The 26,461-nt window shown below is 38.2% G+C and overlaps 1 pseudogene; it reads left to right on the forward strand.

Annotated features, from left to right (window-relative positions):
* The first annotated feature begins 561 nt into the window (after positions 1-561).
* On the forward strand, positions 562-1,533 carry LOC112849824 (protein NDRG4 pseudogene; annotated as a pseudogene).
* Positions 1,534-26,461: the final 24,928 nt, after the last annotated feature.

A 26,461-nucleotide genomic window follows, 5' to 3' on the forward strand; every position in this document is an offset into this window, starting at 1 on the left:
AAGGTAAAAGAAAACATTGTGGCTAACCTCCATGAAGTAAGAGGTGCCTAAAAAGTGTTTTCTGCCCAATGGGCAGATATTTGAGGAAACATTTCTTGCTCTAAGAGGATGCATCAAATTAAAAACAAAATAGTTAACAAACGCTATATGCTTCAAAACTACCTTTCACTCTGCATCCCCGAACATACTCCAAAGATAAGTTATATATAATGAAAATAGCGCTTGAAATATTACTTATTTACTCTTAAGACATCCAAGTTTGCTTTGGAATACCACTTTTATTAAAAATAAACATGACGCATCGTGATCTATGCAGGGTGTTAGCTCTTCAGTATCAGCAATTCTGAGAGGCAGCAGAGTAGAGGACTTACAGGAAGCAAGGTGCGACTTGAGACAAAACTAGACTAATATTGGGTGGTCTTAGGAAAACTGTTTATATCTTTTTGCCTGAAAGATTGCTAAAACACCATATCTCCTGCACGCTGTCCCCTCCCTCTGGACTCTGGTAACTCAGGACTTTGCCCTTCCTGGAAGAGGCACTGTGCCTTCTCCCTCCGCGAGATGACGGAGTGCTGGGATGGGGAAAGTGACATCAGGAAGCCTTGTCACCTGCTGCACATGATGATCTGGGTCTCCCCGAAGGGAAACTGTCTGGCCATCCTCACCTACCATGACGTGGGGTTCAATCACAAGCTGTGCTCCAACACCTTCTTCAACTTTGAGGACACGCAGGCGACCACTAAGCACTTTGCGGTGTGTGACACGGATGCCCCTGGGCAGCGGGTGGGGGCATCGCAGTTTCGCCAGGAGTACCAGCTGCCCTCCATGGAGCAGCTGGCTGCCATGCTCCCCAGCATGGTGTAGCAAGTCCGTGACTGGCATTGGAGTGAGATCCAGAGCCTACGTGCTGGCCAAGTTTGCACTCTGCTTCCCCTACCTGGTCAAAGGGCTGGTACTGATGAACACTGACCCCGACGACAACAGCTGTCCAGCCTGACCGGCACTTTACCTGCCACGTGCTATCCCACCTTTCAAGCCGGGAGGAGCTGGTGAACAACACAGTGCTGGTGCAGAGCTACCGGCAACAGTTCGGGAAGCGTGGTGAGCCATGCCAACCTGCAGCTCTTCTGGAACATGTACAACACCCGCAGAGACCTGGACTTTAACGGACCTAGAACAGGACGCAATGCTAAGACCCTCTGCTGTCTGAAGATGCTGGTGGTTGGGGATAATGAGCCTGCTGAGGATGGGACGGTGGAGTCCAGCTGCAAACTGGATTCAACCACCACAACCTTCCTGAAGGGGGCAGATTCCAGAGGGCTCCCCACCATCACACACCCAGGGAAGCTGAGTGAGGCCTTCAGATACTTCCTGCCAGGCGTGGGCTCCATGCCCTTGGCCAGCAGGACCAGGCTCGCCTGCTCTTGTACTGCGTCTCTCACCAGTGCCAGCTCAGCGGAAGGCAGCCACTCACCCACAGGCCTGCACCCACTCAGGCTGGGCTTGCTCAATCACAGCATGGAGTTCTGTTGAAGTCCTTGGCCCAGCAAAGATGCCCGCCTGTCCCTGCCTTCATCAACATCCCACTGCCATCCTCATGCCAGCTTGTTTTGCCTTTAGTATATTTTTGTGAGGCCGAGGGGAGAAAACAGGTTTACTTCTCTTTTGATACAGAGCTGAGGGGATTCATCCTAGATGCTGTAGCAGAACAGTCCCCAGATGGTTTAAGAGGCTCACTCCTCCCCAAATTATTCACCTTGTTAACTCGGCTGAGTTAGACCCCCACAGTCAGGGCCGGGGGCAGGGAGGAAGGGGATTTGCTGATGAAAGAGTTGCAGTCCTTCTCTGGGCAGGATCCAGGGTAATAGCCTGGATTGAAGAAGACACGGCTGACCCCCTTGGGCAGGCAGGTTTGAAGATGGGTTGGCGTTTTGAGGTGGTGTGCTGGGACAGCAGAAGCACGGGGTCCGGCTCAGGCACAGGGGTGACAACCAGGAAACAGCAGTAGGAAGCACGAAGGGGCAGGGGCCCTGGAGATCCGCAGGCCCCCTTTTTCCGCATCTCCTCCACCAAGCATGTCCATTTCTGTCTTGTAGCACATGTGATAATCATCTGAACAGCGTCTCCCACAGACACTCCGAGGAGGCAGCAGTTTTCCTGGTGTTCTCTCGGCTGTCATGGTGATACAGGGTCAGGCAGACAGGGGCTGAATAGGATTTCTCTGACCAAGGAAGACAGCACACAGGAGGACCTTAAGGGCAGGAACCCCAGAGACTGTCTCTTCCAGCCCACATACTCCACCACCTCCTGGCCCTGTCCCATGTCTGAGCCAAGGCCCTGAGGTAGAAAGTTTCCCTGATCCTCTATCTCCATAGGAGCCTGACTTGGGGGCTGAGGTTAAATGCTAGGACAGCCCATGAGGGTTGGACACACCTGTGAGAACTTCATTGTGTCTCCCTTTGGGAGCCAGTATGTGGCTTGAGGGTCCCAGTTTTGGACCCCAGGTTCCCTGGAGGACAGTCCGATCAGCAGCAGTGTGTCCAAGGCCATCAGAAACATGGTGAGAGTTGCTAGAGAGAGTTCTGGACAAGCTATGACAACATTTTATGTGGGCATCACTAAGAAAGAAGAGAATTTTATTTGGAGATAATATGATCTGAGGTAGTGAGACTTCTGCAGGCCCACATCTATATCTCAGGACCATTGGAGTGGCTTGGGCTGCAGCTTGTTGGATCCTGGGATGGGAAGTGAAGGTTCCTCGAGTGAACAAGGGCCAGGCAGAGAAGAAAGGCTCTCCACGTACCTGGTCTCCTCCTTTTACCAGAAGCCCAGGACTATGCCATATACTTCCTACCCAGCCACACTATCGGGAAGAACCTCCTGGCCCAAAAACCAGAGCCGTTTGTCTTAGAGCCTAAGTCAATGGCCACAAACTGTAAAACAAGTAAAAGAAGGGAGAGAACAATGAAAACTCCCGGTTGGTGTAGGAAGCAGCTGTGTATGGGGTGCTCTGAGGCTGAGAGGACACTTGCAGCCACATTTCCTCTGCAAATATCACCCCCTTCTAGAATCTTCACCCATTACTAGACTGGTCCAGAGCCTGGCAGAGTATTAGTCTGTCCCCAGTTCTATTCATTCACATGCTTCCTTTGAATATTCAATGTGACTGTTGAAAAGCTGGTAGAATTAGTCCCTCTTCCTATAGACAGTGCTGCAAATCTTGATTTATCCCCTCTGTGTTCTTTCACATGAGATATCTGTGAATATCTATACATTATTTATATATAAATATATAAATATATATATAAATATATACATATATTATAAATATATATATATATACATATATTATAAATATATATATATATATCTCCTCCTGTGTGTGGTTTTCCATCAGAGATTGTTTCTCTGGTCAAAGTGAACTTGTAATGGAGTTTATTATCTTCCTCTCTGTACAAAGTGAAGAACCTAATTTTGTATATTCTAGTGGCTGAATACATGACACTCTGAGATGACAAAATGTAAAACAAATAAAAACCCTTGTCAAAGTAAACAATTTAAAAAAATATATTGCTATTGCTAAATATATTTAATATGTAATACTTTTAAAATATTATAAACTTTTATAAAATTTATAAAATATTTAATATGTAACAATATATAAAAATATATCGCTATATTGCTAAAAGGGGTTTAAAAATACTGAGTCTCATATCTCATTCAGTTTCACAATAAATTATTATCATTGTTTATAATCTGTTACATATAATTTTAAAGAACTTCCCACAATTAGAGGATCAAAAAATACTTGTTGGCAATTTATCAATTGTATTAGCTTTCTATTGCTGCTCTAACAAATTACCACAAACTCAAAGCTTAAACCAACACAAATTTGCCATTTTCCAGTGTTGTAGGTTAGAAGTTCAATCCAGATCTCACTGGGCTAAAATGTTGGCAGAGCTATGTTCCTTTCTGGAGTATCCAGGGGAGAGAATTTTCCAGCTACCAGAGGGTGCCCACATTTCTTTGTTCATGGCTCCTTCCTCCATCTTCATAGCAGAAATACTGCTTCAAACAGTAATTACTTCAAAACAGTAATACTACATCTGTCTGACCCTTCTTCCTTCATCATATCTCCCTCAGATGCTAAACTCAGCTGGGAAGTTTCCATCAATATTAAGGACTCATGTGATTAGGCTGGACTCACGTCAACAATACGAGGTTACCTTCACATCTCAAGGTTCATACTTTCAATCACATCTGCAAAGTCCTTTTTGCCATGGAAGGTGACATATTTACATGTTTTGGGGATTAGGGCATAGACATGTTTGAAGGACCATTCTTCTGCCTACCTCATTGATGTTAAAGACATAATGCTGAGATGCCTTGAAACTGTGTTTTCTTTCCATGAAGATCCCAACACAGTGCATGAGAGTTGTAAACTACCATTCTGTATATTGACTATATCCCATGTGATTCATCTATGGGAGGAAAAATGATGGTGGAATATAATCAATTGGCCAAGTAGGAAGCCAGCTACTTTAGGCATCTTTAATCAGAAAGGCACTGCAATTAGCTTCCCACTGGGCACAATCATAACTGACTCTCAGTATATTTCAGACTGACGACAATATCTATAATGTGTTCTTCATCTGATGCTTCTATCCATAAACCTCCATAAACCTTGCAAATACCAGCAGTCTCATTTTCCATAGCCTCCAAAATACTAATTTCACCATACCAATGCTCATGTCAAAAACACCGAACATTCACAAACTTTCAACAAGACAAAGAGTTTTAGCCTTCAATTAGCTTCGCATCCACTAAACAGGAATGCATCCTTAGAAGCTGGAAAAAAAATGGGGCTCCTGGGTGGCTCAGTAGGTTGAGCGTCCAACTTCAGCTTAGGTCATGATCTCACAGTCTGTGAGTTCAAGCCCTGCATCAGGCTCTGTGCTGGCAGCTCAGAGCCTGGAGCCTGTTTCGGATTCTGTGTCTCCCTCTCTCTCTGCCCCTCCCCCGCTCATGCTCTCTCTCTCTCTCTCTCTCTCTCTCTCTCTCTCTCTCTGTCAAAAATAAACAAACATTAAAAAAACAAATTAAAAAGAAGCTGGAAAAAAATAAATAATTTAATTCAACAATTAAAAAAGTGATAAAGTTTCTCGGTGTATTCTTTTGCTAGGGCTGCTGTAACAAAATACCACAAACTGGGTGACTTGGAACAATAGAAATGTCTTATCTCATGGTTTCAGAGCCTCAAAGTCTGAGATCAAAGTGTCAGTAGGGTTGATTCCTTCTGCGGCTATAAGAAAAAATCTGTTCTGTGCCTCACATCTAATTTCTGGTGGTTTTGTCATCAGTCTTTGGTTAGAAGCAAATTGGGGTATCACCCCAATCTCTGCCTTTATCTTCACTTAACATTCTCTCTCTTCTGCACGTCTGTCTCTAAATTTCCCTTTTTGGTGTCCTACAAGGACACCAGATAACCTCATGTTAACTTCCTTACTTCTGTAAAGATCTTATATCCAAATAAGATAACATTTTAAGATATTGGGAGTTAGGATTTGAACTTCTGAATTTTGGGAACACACAATTCAACTCATAACACTCCGTGTTAGGTATTGACTTGAATATATATATATATATATATATATATATATATAGATATAGATATAGATATAGATATAGATATAGATGCCTCTTGGCAACATTACTTTGTGTTTCACAGTGGCTCAGACATAGAAGTAAAATTTCATTCTGTGGATTGACATCCCCACATGGCAAAATGGTCATACAAAACATGATTTAGGAAAAATAATAGTATGAAGCCACAATAATTCAGGCCCAGAATTTTATTTTGTGCTATTAGTACTCAAGCACTTAAAAATTGCAAAGTTCCTATTAAGAACTTTGTGCAGTGGGTCACTTCACTTGTGCCACTTAGAACTGATCAAAAGCTACTGCCTCCTGCCTGGTTCACTGCAAATAAAATCTGAATACACAGTGCACAGTGTGGCTTAACTTATGACAGCAGTCAGCACCAACTAAATCATATTTTTCATGTCTCAGGCAATAAACAAAAGCACAAGTCAAATAGCAGTGAAACTAGAAAATACTACTATTTTAAGTTATTGACAGCAAAATTTCTTATCACTTCCCTGCCAAGGTTGAAGAACAAAGCCACTGACACACAAAGAAGTTCTAATAAGTCTATCCATGAAGATGATAAGAATGCCTTAAGGTCAGATTCTTATCTAAAATAGTTGTTGTTGTTGTTGTTGTTGTTTTGTCTGCTAAGGAACAGTTAAAAAAAAAAAAAAAACTAGTCTGCCACCCACTATATAAACCTCAAAACAGTCTTAAGTATCATTTAGACATTCATTTAGACATCCAAGGATCTATCACATGCCAGACATTCTTCTATGTTACATATCTAATAATAAAAGATAATCCCCATTGATAAAAAAAAATTAGTCTTTTTATTTCATTTTTACATTATGATTATTATTTTTAGAGGGAGAGCACACAAGCAAGGGAGGGAGAGGGGGAGAATCAAGCAGGCTCCATGATCAGCACAGAGCCCAAAGCGAGGCTTGATCCCAAGACTGTGAGACTGTGAGTCGGACGCTCAACTAACCAAGCCATCCAGATGCCCCAGCAAAAAACTTAGTCTTTTTAATTATTCTAAATTAAATTACTTTTTTCCAGTTTCTAGTAATATACTCCCACCAACAGATTAGATTTTTTTCTGCAGGTGCTTAATGTTTTTTTTTTTTTTGGGGGGGCATACTTCTTATAGTCTACATTTTGATTCTTTATTATAAACATTAAAATATATTTCTTCTTAATTTAAAACATATTTTAGTTTTTATTTTTTTTTAATTTTTTTTTTTAATGTTTATTTTATTTTTGAGACAGAGAGAGACAGAGCATGAACAGGGGAGGGTCAGAGAGAGGGAGACACAGAATCGGAAGCAGGCTCCAGGCTCTGAGCTGTCAGCACAGAGCCCGACGTGGGGCTCGAACTCACGGACCGTGAGATCATGACCTGAGCCGAAGTCGGACGCTCAACTGACTGAGCCACCCGTGCGCCCCCATAGTTTAGTTTTTAAATTGACTATTTTAATACAGGCTGGCTTAAATGTTAATATTTTTATAGAAGGAGTGTATTCTACAGAACAGTGATTCTAAGTATGATTAATAGACTCCTAAGTCAACATTAGGAAGGAAAGCATAATCTAGTGAACCAATATTTTCCAAATTACCAATGTATGGTAATAAAAAAAGTCTTGCATGGGTAAAAGACTGTCCTCAGTTCAAGAAAGACTAATGGATTCCAATGTAACAGAGTAAAATTTACTAATACATTTCCAAATACATTTTGTAACTTACCTTTCAGAAACTACCACCTCCCAAATTTTGTAAAGAATCAAATGTCCACAGCTATCTGAAAAGCCTTTAAAATACTGTACTCCTTTTTGCAACTCCATATCTACATGAAGCCAGACTTACTTCAGATACTACAACCAAAACAATACATTACAAGAGACTGAATATAAACAATATGGGAACTTATCTGTCTTCTAGGTGGCCAAATATAGAAGAGATTTGCAAAAATATAAAACAATGCCTTTTATGCAACAGTTGTTTTTCATTAAAAGTGCTACATTAATATTTAATGGGCTTAAGGGCCCCTGGGTGGCTCTGTGAGTTAAGCGTCTGACTTTGGCTCAGGTCACGATCTCACAGTTCATGAGTTTGAGCCCCGCATTGGCTCTGTGCTGACAGCTCAGCCTGTAGTTTGCTTCAGATTCTATGTCTCCCTCTCTCCGCCCCTCCCCTGTTCCTGCTTCGTCTCTGTCTCTGTCTGTCTCTCTCTTTCTCAAAAATGAATAAACATTTTTTTTAAAAAATTAATGGGCTTAGCATTTATTTTTAATTAATAAATACATGAAAGTTTCCCATTTAATTTCTAATACAGTAAATATTGATAGATACAACCCATATGAAACAAAACCTCTCTGGGGCCCACAGTAAGTATAATGGGGTCCAGAAACCCAAACGTTTAAGAATCACTGCACTGATATATATTCATTAGTGCACTGCAATCAACAATGCAATAAAAAAAACGATGCAAACATTGCCTGCCTGGGCTCCTCCATGCCAGGCCCAGAGTGCGGATGATCCCCCTGGAGCCACGGGAACAGGTGACAGATTCTGGAGTTCCCAGAATGTAATGCCATTAAATATTGTCATATATACTTTATTTCTGTTTCCCTACTCACCAAGCAACCTTCTGATAATATGATTTCCTAGCTTTTCTACAGGAAAGTGTTATATTGAGAATTTTATTTCTTTAGAAGTCATATTTTTCATTATAAATAAATAAACAGATTCTGATTTTAGCCACCACAGCTATTCCAACCACTCATAATAGGACTTTGGTCACTTCTGCCCAAACTCTAGGCTCTGACATCCTTTCCCAACAGTGGAATTTAGTACAGGTCATTCTGTTTTGCTTAAACAGATTTCCCTAATCTCACATCATGATATTTGCCCTATGTAGTCCAGAAGGCCCTGGAACACCTTTGCAAATGTTTCCACTCCACACGTAATTACAAGGAGTCTCAGAAAGGGGCAGGCAGCCCGCAGGCCCAAAAATTCTTTATGCTCATACCCAGAACTAAGCTGGTGCCTGCCTTAAGAAAATCTGTTTTAAGAGAACTTTCTCTCTGTGTGAAGAACAGAACCTGAAGTTTTTAATTTCTGAGAGGAAAAAAAAAAATTAAGCTCTGTCTCACCAATAATCAGGTACATGTTTTTATACATCATAGTTCAATGATTTAACTGCAATTGACAGCATTCAGGTGTGCTGATTCATCAAGGTGGAGAAACAAGAATTTCAGAGCATACAAATTCACCAAAATGGCGCCTAATTCTGAAGACGTCCTAATTCACACAGGCAAAAACAACAAACAAACAACCAAAACCGACCACCTTTGTAGAGACTAGTGAATTCACCAAAGCATACTGTGCTAGATTGTTTTATTAGAAACTTCTGCGACTTCCCAATGAAGGAAATGGTAATAAGTCTTTATTAACATGGCTAAAGGAGTTTCCATTCCTGATCTCTTTGTGATTTTTCTTTTTGTAATCTCCTGCTCTTTTTTAATATTCTACTCTGTAATGCCATAATGCCCAACACTCTACTTTGGGATTGCAGCTTTCAGGAAAAATGGTAGAAAATCTTTAGTCTTGTCTATGCACTTGAAAAATGATTTTATTTTATGACAATTTTGCATTCTACTGTGAAAACTTTCCACTTTCCCCTATAAATTATAAAAACCCTTGTAGCCTCCTCTGCTTTTAACAAGAAATGGCAGAGTCAGGCTGCCGATCTCAGTGTCCTGCCCTCAGCTACGTCTCACTTCTTTGTCACAGGATTCGCTGTTTGCTATAGAAGGCTTATAGTAAATTCCATTTAAAAGAATGCACTGCTTCTTAATGCTGTTTTAATTGAAAATAAACACCCGACTGAATAAAAATAAGGACATCAGGGTATTTCTTCCAATATCATTAACTCCCCTATTCCTCAGGTGGCATTCCAAGACTGTTCACTTTTACCATTTATATGCCCAATATTTATCTTCCTAGAATATTGTATTTATTGTTCCATCTTCTGGGACTTGACGATTTATTAATTCTTGGCATCATTTAATCTTTCATTCAATATCACATGAATCTAAGTGTTGTGGCGGACTCTGAGGATACAATGATGAGTAGTCATTATCCTTGTTCACCAAAAATCTTAAGTTCTAACAGGGGAGGGTGACCAATAATATAAAACAAAATATAACATAACATAACATAACATAACATAACATAACATAACATAACATAATATAACATAACATGGTTAGTTTATACAAAATGCTAGGAAAGAATTGACAAGAAATGATTAATTATTCCTGGAAAGTAACAAGGGAATGCTTCCTAGAGAAGAGAGTAATTAATCTGTATGTTTAATGAATGACAAATAGAAGAACTTCACTGAGGAAATGGGAGAACGGTGGGATACTTGGGGGTGCACAAACTCACAGAGCAGTGCCGGGTACGTGTACTTGGGACTTAAGAGGAATGCAGGTTGCCTTCAGGGTTACATATATCACAGAAATGAAAGGCGTGAAGAAGTGAAATTAGAATGCAGGCAACTGTGAATGCCACCCTAAGCAATATGTTTTGTTGTTGTCGTTGTTGTTTGTTTTTTTTTTTTTGTTTTTGTTTTTGTCATATAGGCATACATTTGGTTTTGTATTTTAGAAATGGGAGTCTGAAAGGAATATGGACAATTGATTGTAGTGGAGAGAATATGAGGAACATGAGTCAGTTTGATAAGGCAATAACAATGCAACGTTACAGGAGAGAAATTCAAAAGAAATCTTCTGAATTAAATTTTAGTGTTAAAAGAAATTTGGGAATACCAACCATCTAAGGATTAACACAGATAACTCTTTCCCTCTGATATGTTTTCTATTCTCTTTCTAGTTCTTAGTACATCAAGAATCTATAGAGGTTTTTTAAATAATTTTCCCTTAAATTTCACATTTTATCTACCTTTGTATAGTCAAAACATGTCTCAATCATGAGCCCCATTAGATGATGGTGATGGTAATAATAATACAATGACCGAGAAAAAGTTCTTGTGCATGAGAATTTTTAACTATGAATTCACTCTTGTCTCAGGAGTTAAAATTTATATTTATAAAATTCACATATATTAAATTAGATTAACCTTGTCCAGGCTTGATAGAATCTTCCATCTGGCAAAAGCAAATAAAAATTTCCCTTAAAAAAGCATTTTAACTCTACCAGAATTAAAATTTTTAAAAATCTTCACTTTTTCCCACCCTGTGGGGTCCTACAGACCAAGTACATCTAAATATATGTTAAATGCCAAGAACTACTTAAAACTAAAAACATCAATTGAACAATAATGATAGCATTTTTTTTAAATTAGAATCTCTGACAACTTCAGTTATTAGACTTATCACATGTAGAATATAAAACATCTGTGTATGAAGCTTTAAAGATATATAAACACACTTGGTAACAATATGCAAGGAATAGCAGACAAATTTTAAAATGAACCAAAGAAAATTTCAGGAAGAAGAAATAGGAATATTGAAATAAAAACTCCATGGATGAAATAAATATCATGTTAGACATATTAGACTTATGTTAGACACGTATTTCTGAAGAAATGGCGATTTGGAAAACATGTATTTAAAAGTAATCTGGAATGCAGCACAGACAGACAAGAAAGTAATATGGAAAATGCATGTGAACGTACGAGAAGTGGAGTTTGAAATAAGAATGCCATAAACTGAACATAAGCTTATGTTCTCCGGCATGGGAGAACAAAGAGAAAGGAGAATGAAAATGTTTAACACAAGTCGATAATTCTCCAAAATTTATGAAAGATGGGCATCATGATACTCAAGAATTACAGTGTATTCTGAGAGAGAGTGAGAGAGAGAGAGGTGAGCAGGGAAAGGGAGAAGGCAGTGGGAGGGAGAGTAAGGGAAAGAGATGGAAGGAGAGAAAGAAGGAACAGAAAAAGGAGAAAAAATTTAAAGACCCTGATAGTTGGTTTAGCTTGGGAAACACACCTTAATCTGTTAAATTGGATCTTGTACATGCTTTGTTTTAATGTAGATCTTAATGATTGCTTTTACACATCAAAGTCTATTTTCTAGTCTACATTCAGATTTTTTTCCAATTCAGTAGAAAAGGATGACATAATGGGCTTAAATAGAAAATCTATGCTGGACTGGAAGCATCAACATTGCAAATGTATGTCAACATGAGCAGGTTCCTAATTTTCTGAGCCTAAGATTCCTTCAACTGTAATTGCTTTTGGCATAAAATGCAGAAAGGCAGAAGCACATCTTAGTTTAGCTGTGTTTTTGGCATGAATAGTTGAACTGTTGATAGCATAGGGACTTTTTTGTAGGATTTTAGAGTCAGTTTGCTTAGAAATATGCATATGTCTAATTTAATACGTTCCCTGAGACTAAAAGAGAATATCTCCTGTGTATGTGTCCAGATACTAAAAGACAGAAAGTACAGAATTTAAGAAGACTCGAACTCTTCCTACCAAGATCCTATTCACATTGAGTTTTCCAGAGTTCCAGAATGAGTACATTTTTCACATCTACTGGAAATGAAGGAGAACTGAATGGGGTAGTGGGATGAATAAACTCAGTATCTGAAACATGCAGTTATATATAGAGGTTACTAATTAAATTGTTCTAAATAAGAAATGTTTTAGCCTTTTCTCTTCATCTTCCTCTTCTCTTTCCTTCCCGGGCAATTCAGTTCTAAAGCCATTAAGTGGACAAAGCAAAGCAGGCTTTCAAGCAAGTGGGGATGGGGAGTCAAAGTTACCATTGTGTGTTACAGGCTGAATGGTGTAGTGAGGCTGCCTGGCCAAGGGGGATCAGAGCCTGAGCAGAGAGAAGGCATCCACATATGGGAGAGGCCAGCACAGGGTGTGAGAACCCAAGTTAGTTGAGGAAGACACACGTGAGAGAGTACGATTCACATAGCGTCAGAGCCTGACTGGGGTGAGAAGGGCATCCGTAGCAACCTGCGCAGGATGCCACAGTGCGAGTGGAAAGGAAGGGACATTTCTTCAGGGGAGACAGGAGGCTCTATGACGTCAACACCTGAGCAGAGTCCGGAATGCATCCACGTCGGGGGTGGGGGACAGTCTGGCCTCAGGAATCATAACCCAAGCAGGGTGAGGAGGGTGTTCACACAGAGCCACCACCTGGCCTGAGATGTCAATGCCCCATGGCAGGGGTGGGTGTCAGCCAGCCCACTGCAGGAGGTTAATGTCCAAGCAAGTAAGATGAGTGAAGTAAGATGGCCCCATGAAAAGAGGATGTGATGCAGGTTTTTAGAGCCCGAGCATTCATCTGACGAAGGTGTAGAGCCCAGCACAGAGCGGCAGGGCCTGAGAAGGGAAAGGGCAGCTTTCATGCAGAGGATACGACCCCACATAGGCTACTGGAGGCCAAGCTAGGTAAGGAGCGGGTCTGCATGGGGGAAGCATAGCATGGAGAGTCAGAGCCCTAGTGAGAGGGCACCAGCTTGGGGGAGGGCGTGGCTCTAGGGAGGGGAGACTGACTGGTTGCATGATGAAAGAATGATCAAATTATTCATATGTTAAATGTAATGGAAACCAGGTTCATCACTGTCAGAGAAGGGAGTTAAAAAAAAGGAGTGGGGGAAAGAAAAGAAAACTAGAACGAGCCCTGTTTGATTGGAGTAGTATTGGAAATATCAAAGTGAATTCAATGTTTTTGATGGACAGAGACAGAAAAAAATGAATCTAAGTATAAAGGCATATATGGCATGCGCATATGTGTGCCTGGTATTATGTATCTGCTTTATATTGACACCTATGTATGTACCCCCCCAGAGGGGATGTAGGGGAAGCAAAACCTCAATAACAATGAGCACGCTGGTGCAGGATGTTGGATTCCAAACATGATTCCCCATGAAAAGGAAGAAGGGCTCCTCAGAGAAATGCTTGATTCTAGGGCTGAGGTTCAGAAGACACAAGGTGAGCCAGGAATACCCGTTTGCTTCAAAAAGCAAGAAAGGGCTTGGGGCGCCTGGGTGGCGCAGTCGGTTAAGCGTCCGACTTCAGCCAGGTCACGATCTCGCAGTCTGTGAGTTCGAGCCCCGCGTCGGGCTCTGGGCTAATGGCTCAGAGCCTGGAGCCTGTTTCCAATTCTGTGTCTCCCTCTCTCTCTGCCCCTCCCCCGTTCATGCTCTGTCTCTCTCTGTCCCAAAAATAAATAAACGTTGAAAAAAAAAAAAAAAAGCAAGAAAGGGCTCAATGAAAAGATGGCTGGTACATGTTAAAAGGAAACAAAGGACATGGCTTGAGAGGACGCCCCCCGGTCATATCAGGGACAATTTAAACATCAAAAATAAACGCTGATAGGAACAGATCAAAACCCACTGTATAAAATAGGAACTCGTAAACGCACAGTAAGATTGTTAGTTACTTAATGAGTTAATTGTCTAATGAATATAACATTTACACAGACTGAAAGTAAGTGCCCACAAAATCCATAATAATTACAAAGGGGAAACGCTAACTTTACATTGGGTAAGCCTGACGTACACCATCTTAATCCAGTGACTGAACTGAACATCATCTATAATGAGACAAATCCAAATGTGTTCCACCTTAATGCAGACGAGAAAAGCACAACATCATTTTTACGATTATTCCAGACAGTAATGAATAACCAGAATCTAATTATAAGGAAATATCAAACCCAAACGAGGGCACATTCTATGATAATCTTAAACGTGCCAATATAAGGAAAGTCAAGGAAAGACAAAGCGATTTTCCATTGAACACTAAATGTATTCAATGGAAATATGAACACTAAATGTAGTGTTCATGGAGATATGAACACATGGAGATATGAACACTAAATGTAAAATGAGGGGCGCCTGGGTGGCGCAGTCGGTTAAGCGTCCGACTTCAGCCAGGTCACGATCTCACGGTCCGTGAGTTCGAGCCCCGCGTCCGGCTCTGGGCTGATGGCTCAGGGCCTGGAGCCCGTTTCCGATTCTGTGTCTCCCTCTCTCTCTGCCCCTCCCCCGTTCATGCTCTGTCTCTCTCTGTCCCAAAAATAAATAAACGTTGAAAAAAAAAAAAAAAATTTAAAAAAAAAAAATAAATAAAAAAAAAATAAAAATAAATGTAAAATGACTTGGAGCTATGTCCGTTGGCCATAAAGTACATTATTGAGACTATTAGTGTACGTGGTATGAGTCTGCTTAGATGGTAAGAGTGTATTGATATTGATATCTTAGTTTTGATAGTTGTAAAGTAATTATAAAAGAGAATGCCCTTTGTAGTAAAGAATTTTTGACAGGTGATGGACATCAAGTTAAGAAGTCAAGTGATATACCTAAACTTGACGTTCATTAATCTTTTTTTTTTTTTTCCGTACTGACGATTTCTATCCATACACGGAAGATTTGGAATATGTATTCATGTCTGTTTTGCAGTGATGAGATTTATTGAAAAATCCAAAATGGAGCTACATTCAATAAAAACTCTGCCTCTTTCTGCTCCAGATCTCCCTGATGCATCCATTCACAATGAGTCCCCTGAGGTCACATTGTTCATTTCAGTGGAGCATGTGGATAAGGTTTTCCTAGGCAAGGTGTGCTTGAGTTCTTCTCCACATTGATTTTGTATTACAAAACAAGATTCTTCTAAAACCTTACTTTGGAAGAGATTCAGGAGCCTACTCAATAGGATAAAAATATATCTTTAGATATCTATATATATCTCCCTGATCTCCTTTCTTATGAATCTGTCAGGAGGTAAAACTGTTGCTAAAGGAACTGAGGGAAATAGTTATAGTCACATAATAAGAATATATGATAGTGTAATATTTATAAAATAATAAAAAGTGAAAAATCCTGTCCACTCCATAGTATATTGCTCCACAAAACCCAAAGCAGCCAGATATAAAACTGTACGTGATAACATGGATTGTTCCTTAATCTAGTTATCTGTGATCTTAAGAACAAAATATAGCAAAAGTTCCAAAAGAGAGTAATAAAAATGTCAAGAAATCTAGAAACAATATATCCACTCATTCAATATAATATTGAGAAGAGTTGGAGAACTCAAGACCTTAGAGATTACTTATTCGAACATAGCAGCAATCTTCAAATATGTGAAGCAGTATCGACTAGTAAGTGGAAATTATAGAAAGACATATTTCCAGTGAGTTAAAAAGAAAATCAAACCTTGAAATGTTCCAAAATGTAAGATGCTACCTAGGTACGTGACTAGTTCACTAGGATATTCAGAACACAGAAATTGTTTGATAAAAGGGATAGAATAACAGTCTGGTCACAGAGATCTTTGACATGTAAGCTCACTTCCAATCTTATAATTCTATTATTTTATAGATGCAAAACTATCAGAAATTAGCTAGTAACTCCAAAGCTCATATATCAATGTGACCTTAGAGATTTATATATCACAAGTTTCATTGCTAAAGGTTATCATACAAACATGGTCATTTTTTTTTCTAAAAATAATTTCTCTCCTAAAGATAAGCTATGGCCAAACTTCATAAATCCCCTGAAATAGGTTTATAAGTGATAAACTCAATAGGAATTATACACTGGAGGGCAGACATTGATCTAAAGGAAATATGTTGTCTTTTGATACATTGTGTTCAATAGTGGTTCCACCGCTGAGTAATATTCATTGTCCCGCAGCTAGCCAATTTTGTATTGTAGTGACATGAGAAAAACTGTATTTTTTCAATACCTTTTTATTGTAGAAGGATGTGTTTGTTTCCTTAATCATCATTTAGAAAGTGACATTCAAGGATAGGCATGTGAGGGAAATCAAAGCATGACAAATTGCATTACATCTTCAAATCAGGCTTTGGAGTTAAAAGAACAGGTAAGCAGGTGTCTTTATGCAACTTGCATTAAACCACTACTTTATTCGGTGAAGTATTATTTGGGATGTATGTAATTTATTCTTAGTACACCCAACTAGCCAAATCGTGTTAAAAGTCTGTGTACCTATGACAAAAAAAAATATACCATCAAAAATCAAATTATTTTTTTTAACATTTTACTGACATAACACTTTATATCTGTATACATGGAAACATATGAATGACTAGATGAGTTTATCTCTTATCTCTTCGCATCTGCATATACGCATACTGGGCTTAACATTTCTTCAGACAGAATTAAAGTATTTTTATCTGTCTATCCATCCATTCGTCATAAATTCAGCCATAAATAAGGAAAATGCCTTAGCCAAGAATGTATGGTTGGGTTGGAAATATAGTTTATGAATTTAAGAATATATTAAATATATATTATTAAAAATATATATTATTCATTAAATATATATGTATGCATACATACGGATGTGTGTGTGTATGTATGTATATATATATGTGTGTATATATATATATATATATATATGTATAAATGAAGTTGAAAAAAAGATGAAAAAGAAGTAAATCTGATCGAAATCTAGAATAATAACTTACAATGGTGAAGGTTCATGACAGCGGGTACCCATATAATGGATCATCATCAAGAAGCTGACTAGTCTTCACCATATATGAGCCATATCAGAGACTCTTAGTTCCTGGCAAATTGGATACTCAACAATGCTGAACATCAAATCGGAAATGCTTGTTATTTTAACAAGGCATAACTTCAAGTCCTTATTTTTCATTAGGCCATTAAATAAGTATCAGTTCTACAAAACAAAGAATATGGATCATCTCTGCAGAATGGATCATCTTGTCCACTTGATTTAAGACACTTTATAGAGGTAATGGTTTTGGTAAATATTCACATGGGATATCAAAATTTCCAATTCTGAGTCTATTCCAAAATGCCCATCCCTATAATTCCTTTTGAAATTTCTTTCCCAATTTATTAATTCCAAGGCCTTTATAATCTGGCATAAGAATTTGCATTCCCCATATAAGAACCATTTGCTTCCGAGTTCATAAAATCCTGATCTCATATATATCACTTAATATTGAAATGCTGAAAAGAACATTTCTGTTTTTCAATGGATAGACACAACAACTAATTCAAGATGGACATTTTGTCATACGTGGACACCTTGGGGTGCTTGTTCACTTGTGGACTAGTGGCCAGGCATTTGATCTTTATCAGAACCCTCTAGAATAAGGAGTTTTCTCAAAATGAATCTATTGAAGAAGGCTTTCTTGAAATCACAGGAGACTCCTCAGTAAATCTATTTACCATAGGTCCCAAGTAGCATATGAATCTGCTTGGAATTCAAAAAAACGAATAATAGTATTACATTTTAAAGCAGCTGGAAAGACTTATTTCACTCTGGCATCATATCAAATCTTGAAGTTTTGCTGATTAATCAGAGGTAGATGTCTTGAGTGAGTATACACTGACTCGAAGAGTTTTCTCTCTCTTAGAGGTAGGGAAGCAACGGTCCTTTATTTTTAACAGGTTAACAAGAATATCCTAGAATACTGAAGTTTATTTATATTACAGGTGCCCTATGCTATTCTTACCTTATTTGTCTCTCAACTCCCTTTAGGCTTGTCTAATCAAGACATAAGGATTAAAGCTAATATTTATTCTCTCTTACTAAGTGGCAGTTACTCTTTTAAAAGGTCTAAGAACCTTAAAAATATTAACTCACTGGATCTCTAAAATAACTCTATGAGATAACTACTCTTATTAACCACTGATTATGGATAAGAAAAATGAAATACAAAGATATGTCCCCGTCATAAAACCAATAATTAGTAGAACTCAATTTAGACCCATTTATTTTTCTCTCGAGTACATACTTAGTCCTTTCTCTTTTTAAACTTTCTTTGCCCTGGGACACCTAGGTGGCTCAGTCGGTTAAGGGTCATGATCTCACACTGTGAGTTGGAGCCCCACATCGGGCTCTGTGCTGACAGCTCAGAGCCTGGAGCCTGCTTCGGATTCTGTGTCTCCCTCTCTCTCTGCCTCTCCCCTGCTCATGCTCTGTCTCTCTCTGTCTCAAAAATAAATAAAAACATTAAAATAAATAAATAAATATAATTCTCTTTCCCCTTATTTCCTTTTCCCTTTTCTTCTCTCCACTCAGTCTACTATGTGGGCCTTACAAACATATTTTTTTTGTAAACAAGATAATTTAACTTTGCCTTAGGATACACTTTATAGCAATTTATATAGACTTGTTTTCTCATTACTTACAAAAGGCTAATTACTTGAGAGTGTAGTTTGTAGCCTGAGATATTATCCTTCTCTCTGCTAGTTTCATTTTAGTTTAAACATCATAGATTCACGATGAAGAATGAGCAAATTAATCCCAATGGTATCGTTAAAACGCACGCATCAATGAATTTTTGTCCAGTTAAAAAAGAAAAAAAGTATATTCACTGTCTTATAGTCCTGGGAAGATTGTGATTTGGCCACCAAATATCACTGGGAAAAATTGGGGGGGGGGTATTAAGAAAACATTATTTCTGGGAAAGCTCCCAGCGTGTAACCATAAGGCATATCCTGGTGATAGTTGCTTATTTATAACTAGCATGTTCTTGAAATTCTCTTATTTCCTCCTTTCCCCCATCAGATTTCCTCAACTCTATTCCCTATGAATGTCAGAAGATACAAGAACCAGGTCAGACTTTTCAGTGAACACTATAAACTACTCCCCAGTTCTTTACTTTTTCCTAAATTAAACTGTTGACTTCCTGCATAGAGAGTGATTTTTTTCCAAGTGGTTTGTAAAGAAAATTCCTGTGATGGATCAGGGATTAGTGTTAGTGACAAGGTGACGACAACACAGTCCTTGTCCAGGAATGTCACGGTTTGTACCTGAGTGAGTCATAATAAATTAAATATCTTCTTCTTCCCTTCCCCCCTTGTGTGCCAAATGTTCCTATAGGCATAATCACTCACTCACCCATTGCTTACCTAGTGACATGTAATTAAAATGACATCATACAAACAGGACGAGAAAGTGTGAATTCTCATCGGATAACTCCTTGCAAAACATTGCAGAACACATCTTATTTCATTTGTTTTGAATTTTAATTAAGCTCGATAAAGCAAATGTTTAAAAAAGAACTGAGCTACCAATGTCAAAATATAGATATCAACATATTTTTATAAGTGAGTATACATCCCATTTTTACTCTTTCAGCCCTCAAACAGAAAACATTAATTGAGCATTTACTGAGCACTAAGCACTATATACATCCTATGGCCCTAAAAAAGCATCAACAATGATTATCTTTGGATGGCGAGCTTTCAAGTGATTTTTAAATATACATTTCTTCCAAGTTTTTATGATGATTGCTTTTACAAATATTGAAATCACCTATTTAAGAAAAGTTTTTTAATGTTTATTTATTTTTGAGAGAGAGACAGAGAGGGAGACACAGAATCTGAAGCAGGCTCCAGTCTCTGAACTGTCAGCATAAAGCCTGACATGGGGTTCGGACCCATGTACTGCGAGATCATGACCTGAACCAAAGTCAGATGCTTAACCAACTGAGCCACCCAGGATTTTTAAAACAATCACCGATTTTTAAAATGACAAATTTGGATATATATAAATACATAAGGAGTCTTCTCTTTCACATAGCTTATGATCTGTTGAAGATTCCAAAGATATCAAAACTGGGTTAATGATTATAAATTAGTTTTTTTATTTAAGTTAATTTATTAATTGATTAATTTATTTAGAGCAAGCACAAGTGGGGTAGGGGCAGAGTGAGAAGGAGAGAGAATTCCAAGCAGGCTCTGCCCTGTCAAAACAGAGCCTGACATGGGGCTCAGACTCACAAACCATGAAATCATGACCTGAGCTGAAACCAAACGTCAGATGTTTACCCAACTGAGCCACCCAGGTGCCCTAGCTAGTTTATTTTTTTTTTAATATCTACCAAAAAATGATACTATTGTACATGTCCCCAAATAATAATGCTGCAAAATAGGCTTCAAGCCCGACTAAAATTCTGACTTTTAGAAAACTAGTACACTGGGAAAATGACCCAAATGTTATCTCTGATTGGGAACTCTCACTTTTATTCTAGTCACTTTTATTGGAGTGAAACTTGACCTTTGACTTACTCATGTCCAGTAAAAACTCAGGAATAGGGTACTTGTTGAGCAAGAAGAACAAAAGGCAATTTCCCAATTACTTGAAGGGGCCAATAGCTCATAAAAATCCCTCTGAAAATGGCCAATCAATCAAATTCTTGAAGAATCTGATGGTGTCTTCATCGTTTTGAGGTGGTATCATTAGCAGAAGAAGCATCTTTTTGGGACCTAAAGGCAAAGGAATCTTTCCAAACTGTAAGAGGTGCTACTGTGCTATTTCTGTGGCATAATTTTTATTCTTTCTTAGTTTAAATGAACATATATCTTTCAGTTGCATGTTGCTATCTTTCCATCTATTACATTATTATTCATTGGGACAACAGTCCACATGAAATGGAACTTATGTTTTATTTTTTTTTCTTTATGTTAGCCACATTATAATCAAGAATCAAAACATTTTTGAATTATCTAATCTACTGTTTATCCATATACTTATCTGTGTGGTGCATGATTATTGATTGTCTCCTCAGAAGCATCCCTACATTGTCCTTTTAACAACCTAGATTTCCATTTTTGCAAGTTAAATTTACGCCAACTCCTGCAGTGGCGTGTGTGATTTAGGCTACGCCAATCAGACATTCCATTCCTCTAGCCATCATGACTGGTTCAATGGTAAGCATGAGACATGATCTCCTGTCCACTGAAAATTAAATTCATGACATTTCCTGAGGATACTGCGGAAAAAATTCCCTATGAGGATTCAAGTAGACCAGGAACTTCTGGAAGACTTTTAGAACCACAGATAGTCCATGTTGGTATAAAGCAGAGTACATTTGACCCTTGAATGACATGTGGGTTAGGGAAGCCAACTCCCCACCACAAGTGACTTTAACTTCCCCCAAACTTAAATATTATTAGCCTAGTGTTGACCAGAAGCCTTACTCATGACAAACAGTTTATTAACACATATTTTGTATGTTACATGTACTATATCCTGTACTTTTGTAATAAAGAGAGAAAAGAAAATGATATTAAGTCATAAGAGAAAATAAATTTATAATACTGTACTTAACAAAAAAAAATCTGTGTGTAAGGGGACCCATGTGATTCAAACCCAGTTGTTCAAGGGTTAACTGTAATTGAAAATTAAAAAAAAAATTAAAAAGTAGTAAGAAAGAAGCTGGGTTTCATGTTAAATAATCAAGTCATTAAGATTTATTTTCTTGGGGCGCCTGGGTGGCGCAGTCGGTTAAGCGTCCGACTTCAGCCAGGTCACGATCTCGCGGTCCGTGAGTTCGAGCCCCGCGTCGGGCTCTGGGCTGATGGCTCAGAGCCTGGAGCCTGTTTCTGATTCTGTGTCTCCCTCTCTCTCTGCCCCTCCCCCGTTCATGCTCTGTCTCTCTCTGTCCCAAAAAAATAAATAAACGTTAAAAAAAAAAAATTAAAAAAAAAAAAAAAAAAAAAAGATTTATTTTCTTTGAAAACAAAAGCATGTATATTTCATATAAACTAATAATTTCATATAAGACTCCAAAATTTACTAATATCCAATCACCTTCATATAAAAGTAAAAATATAAATATAAATCAGTACTACATGGGAATTATTGAATTAAAGCTAGATATCACTCAGCAAGGTGTGTTTACCAAGTATATGTGTATTCTAACCTACTGAACTTTTATTCCTTTTAATATATGGAAAGGAATTCAATAAAGACCTTTTGTCATCCTATTTCTCACTTGTTTCGTCTATATTTTTGAGACAGTACAATTACCTTTAGATAACATTAGGAACTCCAATTTTGAAGAAAGCTACTATTATGTTTGATAACAGGAAAAAAAAATCTTCAATTTCATTTAAATTAGAAACAACTTGTTTGTTCATACATTTGTGTACATCCTCCAGCCAAAAAAAAAAAAAAAATGCAGGTCAGAATGTCACTTCATTTCTATCAACTTCTCCTCACTTCCCACAACTGGCTAAAGAAATGACTCTATCTACGGCATTTGATGAGTACCTAATTCAGTATATTCCATTTATTTGTCTACATGCCTGTCTCTCCTTCTGAGATAAAAATATCTTGATGGCAAGGATTATGTCATATCTATCTCAATATTTTCAGTTATCAATTTCCAATTATTAACTCTTGTTACCAACATAACATTAGTAATATTGTTTCTGACAAATAATAGTCACTCAATAAATATTTGTTAAATTGTGTTAAGAGTAGACCTACAAAGCCGAATTTATCTGTTTTGGTTTGGTTCATAATATAGTGAAGAAATTACCATGGCAATTCTTCTCTTTCATGTTGTAAGCATAGTCTTTATGTTGTACAAACATAGCCTGTTTTGATCATTCAGGGGAAAAAAAGAAAAAGAAAACATCTGTGACAGTCTAAAGAAGGAAAATCCTCTATTTTTTTCTAAGATAGTCTATATTTATGTATATTGTAACCAATAAGACTTAGCATTTTTACATCTGAAGGGGATATTATAATAAATTCTCTTTTGGGAGCGCCTGGGTGGCTCAGTCGGTTAAGCGGACGACCTCAGCTCAGGTCATGATCCTATTGTTCATGGGTTCTAGCCTCGCATTAGACTCTGTGCTGACAGCTCGGAGCCTGGAGCCTGCTTCAGGTTCTGTGTCTCCCTCTCTCTCTGCCCCTCCCCTGCTCATGCTCTGTCTCTGTCAAAAATAAATAAAAACATTAATATATTTTTATTTCTTTTTGGTTAGTTACTTGTTGATCCCTTTCAGGCACTATTTCTTACAAACAAATAAATTGAAGAAACTTTTTTTTTTCATTCTAAAGCCCACTAGGAATATAAGAAAGAAAATCTACTCCATTTGGCTATGCTCACAGTAGAGTGTTATATACATACTAGGCAGCAACATTTAAGAATTCAATTATGGAAGCTTTCTTAGCCTGATAACAATGCTAAACTTGAAGATAACAATGTAATATGTAAAATATTCATGTTTTCTTTTTAGACTGTTTACATCTAAGGGGACAAATCACCTAGCCATCAGGAAAGCAGGTAAAGATACATAGTTAGTTCTGTTCCCAGGTCTTTCACAACCCCCCTGTGACATTCTCCAAAACAAGCACCTTAGATGCATTGATTGCTCCAGGGGTGAAAATCAAGACAGCAAATATTTTCCCTTCATATATCAAGAAATACAATAATGAGTAATATCCATGGAAAGACATATGTAGAGAAAAATAGTGATCCAAAACATAAATGTGATAGCTAGGTCCTAAAAAGCAACCGCTTTTTAAATCACACCCCCTTGCTATTCAGACTTTCACACTGAATAAGAGCTGACTCTATGTATCAACAGAACGGAAGCGACAGGATGTGGCTTGCAAGGTTATAAGAAGTCTTGAGGTTTCTGCTTCGGTCTCTTTTGGAATATTCCCTTAGGGAAAAGCCAGGCACCTGTAAGAAGTCCTACTTCCCTGACATGGCTCCAAGCCAGCCATGTGGAGACAATGTGTAGAGAGTAAGGTGTTGGGTCAGCCTCAGCTTCTAGAGCCTTCTGAGTCCAGGCACCAGACATGTGAGTAAAGAAGCAGTTGGACATTTCACCCCAGCAGACTGATGCATAGATGATTCAAGGAGTCCGTCGGACAGAACCAAGACTCCAGAGATGCCCCACTTTCTCCAGAAGTTTAAACCACAGCATCTGGTCCACCAGTCTTTATGGATCAGAGGCATGCCACTCTTGCTGGGCTCTGCCCAATTTTCTGACTCCCAGAACTGGGAGAACAATAAAGTTGTTGCTGTTTCATGGCACTATGCTTTGGAGGGTTTGTTAGGCAGAAACAGAAAACTGGAAAAATCAATGACAGAAAAGAAGAGATAGGCATGAATAATAAATTTTGTTAAAGATATGATTTTAGTGCCAATGATTATTTTCCAACATAACATTCACCAATTGCTTACTTCTAGTCATCTAGAAAGGAAGCTAACTCTTAGGAAAGATGGTGCATATGCTGGACCTATTGACCTACCTAAACAGGAAATGAGGCTTCGAGGACACCTGAGATAAAACAGATGCCAGATCCAATCAAGGCTTGTTCTTACCTACACAACAAGACTAGTGACCCCTGAAACTCAGCTTGTTACAACAAGATTTGATTTCATGTGTCTAAGGGATTTTTATATCCCCTTATTCTAGAAAACAAAGCAATTAGTTGAGAAGAAATAAAGATGACTTGGTAAACAATATAAGGTATGAAATAACACATACATCTGGGTATTTCTAAATCCTTCACATTTTAATACTAAAATGCAGTGGTAATAGCTAGTTCATATCACTTTACTCTGGGAAATGAAATGCTGTACTCCATACTTTTTTTTTTTTTTTAATTTTTTTTTCAACGTTTATTTATTTTTGGGACAGAGAGAGACAGAGCATGAACGGGGGAGGGGCAGAGAGAGAGGGAGACACAGAATCGGAAACAGGCTCCAGGCTCTGAGCCATCAGCCCAGAGCCCGACGCGGGGCTCGAACTCACGGACCGCGAGATCGTGACCTGGCTGAAGTCGGAGGCTTAACCGACTGCGCCACCCAGGCGCCCCTGTACTCCATACTTTTAAATAAAAAGCAAAAAAAAAAAAAAAAAAGGAAAAACGTGAATAGGCCCTTTATTGATCTCCTTATTTTCTCTGTAACAAATTATGTTTGAAGTATTCAAAATGTCAGAGTAATCCCTATGTATGTAAACACCCCTTTCCCTATGTATGCGTTCAGTGACTGTGTCAATAAATTATATCCTCCTGTTATCTGATTAAAAATAAACATTTCATAGATCTTCTAGGTTTTTCCAACATCTGGTAGTATAAGAAAATTTTCCATGATTGAACAAGAAATTTTACACACTTTCTATATTTAAGCATCCAGATAACTTATTAAGTACCTATTATGTACCAAGCACTGTACCAGGAACTGAGAATATAGTTATGAGCAAAACAATGCTCTTGTCCTAATGGAATTTAAAGCCTAGATTAGGATTCAGATGTTACCCATAATCCATGAAAAAAAAGTGCTACAAAGGACAAAGAAAAAAACAAAGAGCTTTGTTAATATGGGTGTCAGAAAATACTTCTTAATAGAAATGACCTTTCATCGGAGATCTGATGGATGAATAAGCATGTCCTAAACAAAGCAGGTACAGAAGTGTCTCATGTTCTGAGTCAGAAAAGAGTATGTAGAAGGCCAATATATGGGAAAGAGCACAGGATACCCAAGGAACTTCAAGAGACAGAGGCTGATGGATAGAGGACACAGTGGTGTGGGATAGGCCTGTAGAAATAGACAGGCCAGATCTTACATGACGGGTAGAACCTATTAAGGATTTAATTTTTGTTCTATAAAAAATGTGAGGCATTGGAGGATTTTAATCAGAGAAGTGACAAGATTTGGATTAAAACTGCAATGTTATTGGCCATGTTGTAGGAAATAGATTGTGAATGAATAAATAATTTAGAAGGCTACTAATATAGTCCATGTGATAAATGATGGTAGCCTCTAACATGTGTTAATGGAGGATATGGAAATGAATAAGCTCAAAATGTTTACAAGAGGTAGAATTATCTGCATTTTGAACTGAATTGAATATGACAAGTGGGAAAGAAAGGTTTGAGCTTGAACAACTGCAAGCATAAAAGTGACTTCCGGCTGAGGTAAAGAAGTCTGGAGGAAGACTAGGCTCAATGTGGGAATATTTGATACACGGCTATCTTATACTTGTGGTGCCTTTGGGTCAC

Source organism: Puma concolor, chromosome C2, assembly GCF_028749965.1.
Source record: "Puma concolor isolate L17-30 chromosome C2, mPumCon1.1.hap2, whole genome shotgun sequence".
In the NCBI taxonomy this organism is placed as follows: domain Eukaryota; kingdom Metazoa; phylum Chordata; class Mammalia; order Carnivora; family Felidae; genus Puma; species Puma concolor.